Genomic DNA, 13,799 nt, shown 5'->3' on the forward strand with positions numbered 1-13,799 from the left:
CGGATCATCTGAGCAGCCTTCTTGTGACAGCCGCAAGCTTTTGCTGCTCACGTTATCTGCTTGTTTCTGGTCACTGAGAACAGTGCCTCATCGGAGGCTGGGTGTGTATTACATACAGGGCCTACCTTGGTAGGAGTAGGTGGCTTAGGGCAAGCGATACTGGACAGTGCATGGACCAGTTTGGAAGGTTGATAGTGCAAGTTGTCATGGAAATGGAGAGGCCGTGGAAAAGAGACTGAGACATAAAGGGAGACCTGATAAGAAGTGAAGCCATTAACGAAGGTGACGGAGATGGTGATAGTAGCGTAGACTTTGAGTGAACCCTGTGTGCGTTTGAGCCCTGGCTCTGTCACCCCCTTTTACACTGGGATCGGCTCCTCCGTCTGGCCTCCCGTATTTATCTGCAGTGCCTGGGGACGACAGTACTGCATCTCGGCAGCTCCAGCGGTTACTGGTACAACTGGCAGGAGCAGGGATGGCGGAGCTGGGGATAGACCAGGACTAGGGATCTGCCTGTGGAGGTGCCTCGTAAATGCCCAGAAGGAATACCAAGTTGGCAGTTTATGTGTGGGTTCACAGCTTTAAGAACAGGGAACCTGGTGTGGAGAATCGTCAAGCAATCTTGACTGGGATTAAGTGGAGGTAACAAGGCAGTAGACCATCTGCAAATGACCGGAACGTTTCTTCTGCGCCACAGGCAGGCATCCTCAAGGCCGTGCCCTTCTGCGCTGCATCTGCAAAGCAGCAGTCGCATTCCGAGCAATGGCAGTCCTGCAAGGGGGCAGGTGACTAACCTGGAAGCTCGCACCCAGGGTGTGAAGCTGACCTCTGAAGACATCAACGTAGATTTCATTCCCGAGAGTGAGCGTATTTTGGCCGAGCTGTGGTTCTCGGGGCTCAACGTTAGTCGGAAAAAGACAAAGTGAGCTCTGATTTGATGTCATTTGTCTTTCTCTGCAGAGGCGCAGCCATGGTGGGTGATAGTAACTACGCACCGTGCGAGGATTTTTATTGGCATTGCGATTTGCTTTGCTGCCTGGTACACTGTTGGCTTTAAACAGCGTCACTTTGTGTTAGCCTCTATGTGAAATTCCATCTCCGTTATCACCTACCATTCTAATAACTATTTTCAGGATCCTAACTTTCTCATTCTTTTTTTTTTTTTTTTTTTTTTTTTGCTGTTGCATGTCTAATGCTCTCCCTAAAACTAATCTTGGTGGCAAACAGGCATAACACAGTTGTCAGGGCACAGTACACTGGAAAATCATGCCTGTGGTAGAAACACTGCAGAGACGCGTAAGGAGTGGCCCTGCTTAGCTCTATATTTAACCCTCTGAGTGTCCAGAAAGGATGCTCTGTGGGCCACTGAAAGAGTCTGTCTTCTCTGTCCATTTTCTTTTGTTGTTGTTGGTTTTTTTACTTTTTGTTTCTTTTTTATATAATTTATTTTATTTTTCTTTTTTAAAAAGAAAACAAACTTTTTTATTTTACATACCAATCCCAGTTCCCTCTCCCTCTCCTCCTCCCATCCCTTCCATCTTCCCCCCTCCCCACCTCCATCCATTCCTCAGAGAGGGTGAGACACATTGCTCTGGGGAAGGTTCAGTGCCCTCCCTACTATATCTAGGAGCAAGGTATCTATCCAAAGAGAATAGGATCCCAAAAAGCCAGCATATGCAGTAGAGATAAGTCCTGGTGCCACTGCCAGTGGCCCCGCAGTCTGCCCCAGCCATACAACCCACATTCAGAGGGATTAGTTGGTCCTGTGCTTGCTCCTTCCTCGTTGGACTGGAGTTGGTGAGCTACCATTAGCTCAGGTAGACTGTTTCAGTGGGTGTCCCCATCATGGTGTTGACCTCTTTGCTCATATTCTCACTCCTCCCACTCTTCAACAGGACTTTGGGAACTCAGCTCCCAAACTCCAGCCCTGTTATCAACTCTTGGTATTTTAAGAGCCTTGCTAGATCTCCCAGTACACACAGTCACTTCTGTCTTAGAGTTTATGCTTAGAGTCCATTGAGATCCTGGACCAATACCTAAAGTGAAAAAGACACCCATTAAAAGTCAGGTCACAGAGAGAATGCAGGCAGAAGAGCATTGAACCTGTCTGGGGATTGACTTAAAGTCCTAGTGCCCAGACTGTACCTGTGATTGTGAAATTGTACCTACCCCCGCCGACGGGACTGGCCTCGCCTATCCTTGCTGTGGAAGGAAGGTGGATGCCCAAGAAGAGGGATGCCGAGGTTGAGATGTAGGACAGCAACAGACTGGGGGCCTCTGTGGACCTTCGTGTAAAGTGTTGGAGGTTTATTTTAATTGTGGTTGTCAGTCACTAGCAAATTTAGTTCTGGTCATCATGATTGTCCTTGACACCTTGGTTAACATTCTTTGGGATGAACATATTTTAGATAATGAAGTTATAGTTTGGTGAAGAGTCTTACACTATGTACGGCCTGTTCTGACTTTCCCAGGGACTTAAGTTATAGTGTTCTGTGTTTTGTTATTTTATGCAAGAACCAAAAATAAACAGTGTTAGGAACCTTCTAAGAATTCTGTATATAAATCAGCATGAGTAGGGAATGGTAGCAAAAACCTGTATCCTCAGCAGTTGAGAGACTGAAGCCAGAGGATCCTGAGTTCAAGGCCAGCCTGGGCTACATACAAATCCTATCTCAAAAAGAAAGGGGGAAAAAAAACAACATTCCAATCTATTCTTACATAAACTTCTCTGGTATTTTGAAAATGATGAACCCAATGCCATAGCTTAGAAATCTTGATGGTATTGAGCAAATCTAAATGAAGAATCTATATAACTGGAAAACGTATATATTTTATGGATTATTTGTTACAGTGCCAACAACTGGCTGTTGAGTTAAATCGATCACCTTCCTTAAAGAGAAAAAGAATTGAGGATGTGGTTAGAATGTGCCTATTGGAGGGCATTTGCTGTCAGGCACTGGCAAATACTGTACACAGAACACTGATCTCACTTTACCAACTGGATGGTAAAGAGCCCAAGTCTTTAAAATATGCATTTTGAACTGGAAACACCCACTCATTAGGTATTTTAACACAGGCCAAGTTAGCTATTCAAAGCCCAAAGTGGACCAGGGATACCTTTACGCAAGGCCTTGTATCTGAGTGAAGATTGATTTTATTGCGTAAAAACAAAATCAAAATCTCACAGGGGCTGCCACATGCTGACTGGTGATTAGAAATCACTTCAGCTCTGCCTGTGGGCAGAGATAAGGACACCTCTGTCTGCCCTGCCTTGGGGCCTCTTGATCTGAGGCTTTCAAGGCTCTCCCCACCCCCCACTGACCGTGGCTTTACTTTTCTGATGAGTTTAAAGACTCCCGTTCCTGACCTTCTCATCAAAGGACAATTTCTTCAAGACCCCGGAAGTTTAAACAAGAGGAGGACAGGAAGAAACTGGGAAGGGTGGGTGACCGAGTGCTCACAGAGATCTGTAAGCGCGGGGTACTGCTGAGACAGTCAGGACACTACTGTCTTCAGAGTGCAGCAGGCTAGGAACAAACTTTAAGCAGAATCTGTCACACACACCAACATTAGAAGACCCTATCATCACCGTATCTGTGCTGAGAGAACAGGCGTAAATAGATAGAGAGTTATTCAGAACTGTTGTCCAAACTTTTCGGTTTTAAGGGCCAGAGAGCTGGCTCGGCAGGTAAAAGGCATTTGTCTGACGACCTCAGTTCAGTTCCTTTTGACGGAAAACGTCTCGTGTTGATTACACGTTTGGTTTGTGGTTGCTGTCGTTTTGTTTTGGTTTTTGGATCCTTTCATTGTCAGGTTTAAGCCCTCACATGGTGTCATGATCCACAGTTTGAGAAGCTGTGGTACATTATACAGACTTCAAAAATCTCACGTATATTTATCAACTAACCAAGACGTATTTCTTTTAGGAAAATAATTGTAGAGTATGCCTAAGTCCAGGCTCTTAATGTGGACATTGGAGGGCCCAGGGCAAGGACACAGTGGGAACATACACCACATGTCTCAATGCTTGTCTTATCATTCAGACTGTCAAATGCAACCTGTATTCTGAAGATCTTTTCTTTTTTCATGACCAATATGTTGGAAAATGATTATGACGTCAAAACTAATGCAACCATTGGCTCACCTCTTCGCCAGCACAGTGCTGCTACACACCTGAGAAGGACTTTAACATGGATTAAGACAGATTTGTGAGCAGCTCAGCAGGGACCCTCAAGCCTACAGTCGAAGCAGAAGGGCATCACTTTATGGAAGGCTTGACTTGTGGGAAGTTTGAACTCATAGGAGAAAACTAAACAAAAACAATCAGCATTGGCTTGGGAATGAGTGTGTAGATGGACTGAACTATGGCAGGTGTGCCCTGTGGTATCAATAGACTCCACGCCACAGCCTTGTACACCAGTTTCAATTTTGATATAATAACATCATAAAAATCTGTTGCAAATAGTTTCAGTTTTGTTAGACTGAGCAGCAATATGAGGAGAGGACTGTGAATGCTGACCGAGTTCTGAGGCTAAGTCATGCCTGGCCAGCCTTTTGCATTCCTGACTGCCTTGCTAATATGAAGGCTGGAGATCCCTGACAAGGGGCTCGGTGGAACCAGTAACTGCACCATGGTTAAGCTGAGTGTTAGGTAGGAATTCCTGTAGCTGTTGTGGTCTACTGAAGCATCCTGTTGTGGCCTGCAGAAAGCCACCCCGTGTCAGAGTGTGCTGGAGTCAGAGGTAGGAAAAACTTCTCTCCCATTAATAGAACATTTGCTCAAGTCCTTGAGTGTTTCATGAGTTTCTCCTAAAAACACATCTTTATACATGCGCTCTTTCTTTCTTACTTTTACTCACACAAAACAAAGCCTTTGCTTTCTTCTTGTCTCCCTTGGGCAGAATTCAAAGTACCTTAGGAGTCACCTAAGAATAATGCATTTGTCCATTTGGAGAATTTTTGCATGAGAAAACAGTCAGACCTGGGGAAATTTGGGGTACACCTGGAACCAGATGTCACAAACCTCTTTAATGTTACTTCTGAAGACATCTTTAGTAATCATATTGTCTTAGGCCTTTGCTTTACAGATGAGGAAACTCAAGTTTGAAAAAAAAAAAACTGTAGGGCGCCCTCTTGGCAAATGCAAGATCTGAGCCTAGAACACAGCGTTTTGACTTCTAGTTGAAACACAGTGTACACGAACTGTCAGCTCTTTCCTGAGGAAGCCCACATCTGCCCACATTCCCAAACACGCCTATTATACTCTACAGCAATTATCCCAATAGTTAACACCATTTTAGTGATTTTTTTTTCCAGAATACTGTCTTTGCTTGTCAATTGCCTTGTTATTATTCAGTGAAGATCTTCCTGTGTTATTTTTCTTTCAAAGTTGTAAACCCTATAAGGGCAATTTTTCACATCAAAATTTCTGTGTATTCTTCTAGAGTTTTGGGTTTGGTTTGTGTTTTCTGCTTGTTTGGGAGCATCTCACAGTTCAATTTTGTCAACTCTCACTTACTCGGAGGGGTTAAGTCTGGTTTTTTTTTATATCTTTCCAAGCACTGGATAATAAGGTACAGTTCAAGCTGGCAGGCCAGTGACATAATTGCTCACATAGCAGCACTTCCAAGATTTTCAGAGGCATTCCTCTAAGATAAAACATGAATGTAAGTCCTAGAAATCTTAAATAAAAATAGAGGAAATGTCACAGAGAAAGAGAAAGACTGACACAGAGAGAAGAGGATATCCGTATATCCCATATGTGTATGTATATAGGGGGGAGAGCCCTGCCTGCAAGAGTTTTTAAAGCCTAGGTGCCCAGATTAAAATCATTTGGCTCCCTCTTCCCTGCCCACACCACCTGCAGATGTAAGGAGGTAGCCTGATTTGGATGTGGTTTGGGGGAGTCAGACAGTGTCAGCATGGACACACTAGAACAAGCAAAGGATCATAAGGTAGGTCAGAGTTTTCTTGTGTGGGTGATGCCAAGTGAAACACTGGAGATGTGTGTGAAATATAGAGTCAGAAACTAGAAGGATCAAGGGTCAGGGTCTCACAGCCAAGAAGATGTGTTATACGAGGCAGGGAGGATCTAGGAACAGCGTATGATCTTTCTGTTACTATGCTCGCTGAGTCAACTTGGATTGCTTGCAGGGTCCTATGTTGTATACACTAGAGGAAATGGATGGTTGGATGGATGAAGAGAGAGAAAGAGAGAGAGAGACTACATTTATTATGTAATTCATGAGTGATATATGTTCATTTTTTTGGAATATTTAGTGATTTCACATCAGCCTCCTAATGGTTTAGTAGCCCTTATTCAAAATGTTAGTAACCAGATGTTCCAGATTTCTAAATTTGCATAAACTTCATGGCTGAACCTCTCTAACCTCAAAGTTTAGAATGCTCCAAAGCCTGAAACTTTTTGTATATAATGTTGGTCAGCAAAACGTTTTGATTTCTGAGCATTTTGGATTCCAGATACTCAAAATCAGGGGCTCAACATGTAAATACACTGACTGCTTCAGGATATCGTGTTCCTCCGTGAGAGGGAGGACCAGGACATCCCTCTCCATGAGGCCCATCTTAGGGCCAGAATGACACCTTCAGTACTCAATGTGAGAGTATTAAATTAGTATTTAAGGCAGTGATAGTTCTCATCAAGCATTAAAAATAATAATAATAATAATAATAATAATAATAATAATAAACTAGGTAGAATTTGATCCTTAAACAATTAGTACCGGAGACGACCCTACAGGAAAACTGGGAATGCTGGGACCACCCTGCAAGCCCAGCAGGCTGACACAGAAAGATCACCATCAATTGAAGACCTTCTTGGACTACACTGAAAAACCCTGCCTCCGAAAAAACATGCCCCTGAAGTCTCTTCTCTCCTAGCTTTCCCTGTGGCCATGAGAGTCAGCCTCATGTGCTGCTTTCCCCCTAAAGTCAAGGATATTGGAGAAATATGCATAGGCCCCGACCCTTCCAAAGAGAAAATCAAAGTAAGCAGCCGAGGGCTGACGTGCCTGTGTTCTGAGCTGAATTCGGAAAGAGGTCTTTGATTTTGACATCGTTAATATTTCATCTGTGTCAAGGTAGTAGTGAAAGGCCTTACTTGATTTTCGGCAGTAGAGGTAATTGCACTGGGATTTAAAGGTTAAATGAATGGGTCAAGGTGGGGGGATCAATTAAATTAGGCCCACTTTGGTCATTTAGGCAGGAAGAAATCAGAATATGACTGTTGGAAACCAGAGTATGAGACCCAGGGCTGTCTCTCCGGAAGCCAGAGTTGTAACAGGCAAAGGAGACAGTCTGCCCACATGCCAAGCAGCAGCCCCACAGGATGGCAATGGCTCTGAGCATAAACAAAGGGTAAGGAACTGAAAACAGAGGAGAGCTGGGGAACTGAGTGAGCCAAAGGGGCCTGGGGGCCGAGTCAGTACATGGGGCCGTTTAGATCTCAGCTCTCTCCATCTCCCAACGGGCATGTTATTTACATTCTCTGGACTCCAGTGTCCTGTCTGGAAAAACAGAGATAGCAGTACCCACAGTGAGCGGACGAGATGCTACCCTAAAACCTTTCGTGAGAATTAAACGATCCTGGTTTCTAATGTACGGTATTTTAATAAATATTGACTTTTGTACCAATGAGGATTAAAACTATATAGGGTTCTCATGGGGGTGTTGAAAGGGTAAAATCCAATAACGTACATAGCATGTATGACTACTTAGCAATGGTAATTAATCAATGGAGAACTCTTAATAAGGGAAGGGGCAAAAGTCTTCTTTACCAACGGGAAAGCAACAACCAACTGCCACAGGGGTGAAAAACAGGCCTGCGGCAGTCACGCTGAAAGACCCAGCATGGCTAGGAAGCCTCCGATTGGGAGGTAGGGAACACAGAAAGAAGAGTGGATTGAAAAAAACGCTCGCTGTAGCCAGAAGTCACCAGTCACAAACTTACGCAGCTGTGATAAGACACTAATTCTTCAGTCCAGACAGCGTCTGACTAAAGTAAGACTTATTTGAGTGAATGTCGAATCTCTAAAGATGTAGAGACAGAATCATTGCATCCATTTCTAAATGGAGAAAGAGAAGTGTTTGACCAAGGTTCAAGTTCAGATTCCTGGCAGGGATAAAGAAATCACATCCATGTTTGCCATAGACTGATAGGCAAGGAGAATGGTTGTTCGAGATGATCAGGCATCTATCTGACCCCCAAGTTTCCCTCCCAAGACAAAACCAGTGACATGGAGAAATCCAAACTGTGAGTGAGTGGAGTGAGGGAATAATTACACATGTGTGCAAACACACACACACACACACACATCTACCTTTCAGTCCTATTGAAGTCTTGAATTCCAACATTCAACCAAGTTATAGTTTAGGTCTGGAGTTATTATGGGTGGGAGGGGCTCACAGAGGAAGAGAGGAAGTGAGAGACAAAGAGACCGAGACAATTAAGTATTGGCCTTCAGATTTTCAGCCCCCATAGCCTCTGTTCAATATAATTTTAAATGTGTGCTAGTTAGCATGTGCTTTACATGGCATAACATGCTAGTTAGGACTGGCAAATTTTTGGTAGGCTCTGCTTCTCATTTAGATTTTTTTGGTTTTGGTTTTGGTTTTGGAGATCATATTCACATTTATGCCAGAGAAAAAACACAGCCAGCATAATATAAACTGAGTTTTTTCTGGAAATCTGGTGTCAACATCATGCAGAAGTGCTGAAGTAGAGAAACCTAATACTGACCATGGGAACGTTTCACCTTTCAGAGTATCTTCTCTGGCATGTGTCTTTCTTTGGAATGATGCTCTGACTTAGCTTCCTGGGGAAGGAATCTTGGCTCTCTTTGGATGGTCAGTGTGGGACTAATTATGGTTGGGGTTCTCAGTAGAGGTGGGAATAGAGAAGAGGTAGGGCAGAGGATGCTGTCCATAGCTAGGGACCACAGTTTCTCTCAAGGTGTCCCCCCCAGCACTGGGGACATAACTCAGCATTGGCGTGTCTGTTTGACGTGTTGAAAGTCTTTGGTCAGTCCCCAGCAGTGAAACACAAAGTATCATCAACCACCTGTAACATTTGTGCGGTAAGCCCTCCTGGGTTGTCTTTACTCTCTCAATTACTCTCTCAATTACCATTGCGTGTTCCTACCCTCCCTTCACTGGAGTCCCTGAACATGATGGATAGCTCTGGACATGTAAGCCTTTACCTATCTATATGTAATAAGAGAGAAAGCTTAAATTCACACTTGTGAGCCACTATCTGAATGAAATATATATACATTTCATTCCTATATTGGAGGTGGCTCTGCTAAAAGAGATGTCTGTGGCAATTTCTCTGAGTTCTCCAGAGTCAGGAAGGAAGGAAGGAAGGAAGGAAGGAAGGAAGGAAGGAAGGAAGGAAGGAAGGAAGGAAGGAAGGAAGGAAGGAAGGCAGGCAAGCAGGCTGCTTTAAGCTGTATTGGTATTCTAGATGCTAATGAAAACAGCTGTAAGTGTTTTGTTAAAATGAGATTGTTCTGTGGATTCTTTGATCAACAACAAAACATTATAAACTCTTCTCCAGGGATATATGCACTAAGCCACCACATTCTATATGTTTCTATCAAAGTCAAATTTAAGATAAAGCATCTATAAGAGGTAAAAATAGAGTAGAAATCACAATAGGGCAAAGAAAATGTGTTCTTATGATCCATTAACATCTGTTAAAGTAACACAACCCAGCCAATCTCTGTTCAACAATTTATCTGCTCACCTCAGGAATTACGTGTGCTCCCTGAAGGCATCTTCAGGCAGACCTATGTGGTAAGAAAGGGGCTTACACAGGAACCCCACCGTCCCATTTGATTGATGAGGTTTTCAGAAGGAAGGATGTCACCTAGGGATTAAGTGTTGTCTGTGCCGAGTTTGGCGGAATAATTCCATGTGAGCATGCTTTGAGTGCGCGTGATGTGCCATCTAGTGGTTAAGCAAGCATAATCTTAATGAAAAATAAAATGCAAAGCCCTGTGCCCGACCTTTGTTACCCCATATTCCTGCCCCTTGTTAGTTAGCAGCAGAGATTATTTGGCAAAAATCTATTATTTGGGAAAGGAAAACACTGTTTTCCCAGAATTTATACATTGAACAGAGACTTGGGGCAGGGAGGGCACACTGATACCACCACAATAGTTACATAAGCCAAAAATTGCAAGCTTATAATGTTCATATGTGTTTTGTTTGACACAGAGAACTCTCTCCCGTTCCACGTTTTAGGAATAGGATTCACATCTACAGCATAGTGCACAGACCTCCAGGACACAGCTTACCCCGTGTGCACATGCATACATTTTATGTATTGCTAACCCATGCGACCACTACCCAGATGAGGACGTGAATGTTTCCGGTACAGCATCAGCCTCCCTCTTCCCCTGCCCTGACCAGTCCACGCTGAGAGGAGAGGCGGCTGCTCTTCTGGAATCTGTCACCGTGGGTTTATAATGGCACCACACAGTACATCTTTCTGGGCCTAACCTTTCAGAAAAAATAAGGTCCTGTCATCGCCATTTTAATAGCTTGTCCAAAAGAGGGGCAGTTTGCTCAGGGCAGTCTAAGTTGGCTGTTTCTCAGGGTCCAGGTGTCAATGTTAGCTGTCTCCGGTGGCTTTCCTTACTAAGCTCCCGTGGAGCTGTCTGCCAGTTGTGTTCTCCCAAGTGCCTCTGCAAGCCGCCAAGCCAGCTTTCGAAGAAATCGCGTTTTTTTGGAGTGTCACCTCTGAAACATCAACGACTGTCGCGGCAAGGCTGGTGCATACTACAGTGGCTTTTCTGAAATGAATGTGAGGGCTATGTCACCAGCCGCTGCTCAAATTAAGTCATGTGCGGCCTTGGTGAGACAGGCTCCCAACCTGCGGCCAGTTAGATCCCACTTCATGCCGTGCAGGATGACACTGTTGATGTGGCTGCTGGTGCAGATCCTCTTTCTGTCCAAACTCAAGGAAACTTAGTGTGGGCGTGTCTGTACCCTATGCATACACTCTTGGTTTCAACAGCTCATTCAGGACTGCAGTGTGTCTCATGTTCTGTCTTCAGTCTCGCCATACTAATTATCTCCCCCAAACAATTTAGAGTAAACGTATATGCAAAGATCCTCAGAACAGTAGTATGAGATTGAATTTAATAACTCACTCTAAGTAGGATTATACTTTATGTATACTGATGTATTAATACTGGAATGGATATCAGGAAATCTATTAAAATAATGCATCACATCAATAGTTCAAGTAGGCATAAGCCTAATTATTTCCATGGCACCGAAGACATTTGATAATGTCCAATTCTCCATTGCTGGGTTTTAAAAATGAACTTATTATAATTTTAATGCTCTTCTATGAGCATTTTAATAAACAACAGCTACTTCCTTTAAAATGAGGAACACACTGTGGGAGTTCGCCTTAGCTTTATTTTTAGGAGTTCTGATCACTAACTATGTCAAGAAATGAAATATTTCTATTTCAGATATTTTTATGTACCAATCTATAAGTATTTTTAAAATAGCAAACAATGAAAATATCATCTGATGAAAAATAGCTAACAAATTATTTTTATCTCTATTTCAGAAATTATAAAGTAAATCAAAGAAGTGTGTTTCTATTTCTATTCTTTTTCTTTTTTTTTGTATTTAGGTCTCTCTCTCACACTTTGAGTGAGTAACCATGTAACTACGACTAAGTTACTTCCCTGGCGCTGTAACATATTTCAGGAATTTTTAATGATGGAAGAAAAAATAATCATGGGGGGCACAGGGAGGGAGAGAGAGAAGGGAAGGAGAATATTAAACCTCATAGGATGTCCTTTGGTGAATCACAAAATTTTATATTTTCTTTACATTCTTCTATTCTTCTGAAATTAGGATGAATACTTTTTAGAAATGCTAGTTAATTCTAAGGAAAGGTGCGTTGAAATAACATCTATATTGCTGCCGTGTTTGTGGTAAGTGGCCCTGGTCTCTTGAAAGGTGACTTTGCAGACGAGGGACCATTGGGTCTAAAGAAGACTCAGTGCCTCAGCCGTGGGGGAGGGATCCACACACCTCACATTTGCTATTTCCAGCTGTGTTCAGAACGCCTGGCAGTAACATGTTTGCCAGAGGTCTGCCTAGTGACTCTTGGGTTGGTTTATCTAGCAACCAAGTTAAACAAGCACGAGCGATGTCTGGGTAATACCAATACTTTGACTAGAAAGCTCGCTCTGCTTCTTGACATATATCCTATCCACCCCAGCGCTAGGTGTCGTTGAATTTGAACAGAAACTCAAGGTGGGGAGCACCCTTAGTGGGGAGCACCCTTGGTGGGGAGCAGCCTCGGTGGGGAGCAGCCTCGGTGGGGAGCATCCTCGGTGGGGAGCACCCTCGGTGGGGAGCACCCTCGGTGGGGAGCATCCTTGGGTCTATTTTGCATTGTTTTCCCTTGAACTCTTGTGCCACTTGTGACAGTAAATATCCTTTGTTAAAGGGTGTGTTTTAACCTCTCTGAAAACTCTTATTATGCTGTTTGTTTAAATTCCCTCTGTATTTTCCTTCTGACCTCATGTGAGTGGCTCCTACCTTACATCCAAGAGCAGTTCCCCCCCTTAGCTTCTTGGTACCTGCGCATACGGCCCCACCCCTACAGTCTGATTGGTCCCAAGCACAGTGCTGCAGTTGTGGTTGGACCGTGGAGCCAGGAGACAACTGAGGGGAGGAAAGTAGGAGTGATCCCAAAGTCACATGGGAAAGGGAGTGTCATGTGACTCTGTGACACAGCAGGGGTCCAGAAGGCAAGTCCTTCTCCAAGGACTAGAGAGCATCACAGAACAACCACAGCAGAGCCCTGTAACCAGGCTTCATGCATCTGTCCCTCGCGGTTGCCCCCTGCTGGGTCTTGTGGCAAATTATAGAACCAATTGCTCTTTTTTATCAAGTACGTACTCCAAGGCACTGTTAAAACTAAATACATTTATTATACACTCTTATTTTTTGTTAAAAACAAATCTGTCAAATACTCATATCAGGGTATCACTTCCAAATGATGTCTTTCAATTGTCATTTTTTTCCCAGGGGAAGAATTAGAAAATTAAGAGCCCTCTAATGGAGCCCCAAGCAGACGCAAGCCTGACTGGCTCTCATGCATATTCTAATTGCTGCTGTGTGCATCCGGAGCTCCGCACCGAGCTAACGTTTAAGAGTTCACCCTATTTCTTTCTTGCTATATAATATTGGGTGGTGTTTCTCACACTATAGAAAGAAAGAAAAAACAACTTGAAGACAATGTGGGCCTTTTAAATTAGTTGTTCGCGAGAGAAGTAAATCCAAATGATGAATGAAATTCATAGAGGAAACAATGCGTGAAAGGAAGGGAAGGAGAAGTCAAGGCTTTTGCTTCTATGTGTAGAGCCAAAAGGTCTGTGCTAGAACAGATACTTGTTTGAGCCCAAACTTTTATTTTAAGATTTCTTATACTACACACACACACACACACACACACACACACATATGCAAAGATGTTCTGCCTACATGTATGGCAACAGAGCAGAAGATGGCACCAGATCTCATTACAGATGGTTGTGAGTCACCATGTGGTTGCTGGGAATTGAACTCAGGACCTCTAGAAGAGCAGCCAGTGCTCTTAACCTCTGAGCCATTTCTCCAGCCCAGAGCCTTAACTCTTAGAAGCAATATTTATAATAGCCAAAGGATGGAAGCAAGCCAGGTGTCTGCTGATATAGAAACAAAGTATGGTATGTACATACACTTCACTAGGAAAGAAATCCTCA

At 43.5% G+C, this 13,799-nt stretch overlaps 1 protein-coding gene across 2 annotated transcripts in view; it reads left to right on the forward strand.

Moving 5' to 3' along the window:
• The window catches only part of Cers6 (ceramide synthase 6), a 244,418-nt gene that overhangs the window by 221,271 nt on the left and 9,348 nt on the right, over positions 1–13,799 (forward strand). The gene's annotated exons all lie outside the window — the stretch shown is intronic.

This window comes from Myodes glareolus, chromosome 21, assembly GCF_982192425.1.
Source record: "Myodes glareolus chromosome 21, mMyoGla1.1, whole genome shotgun sequence".
Classification (NCBI taxonomy): Eukaryota; Metazoa; Chordata; class Mammalia; order Rodentia; family Cricetidae; genus Myodes; species Myodes glareolus.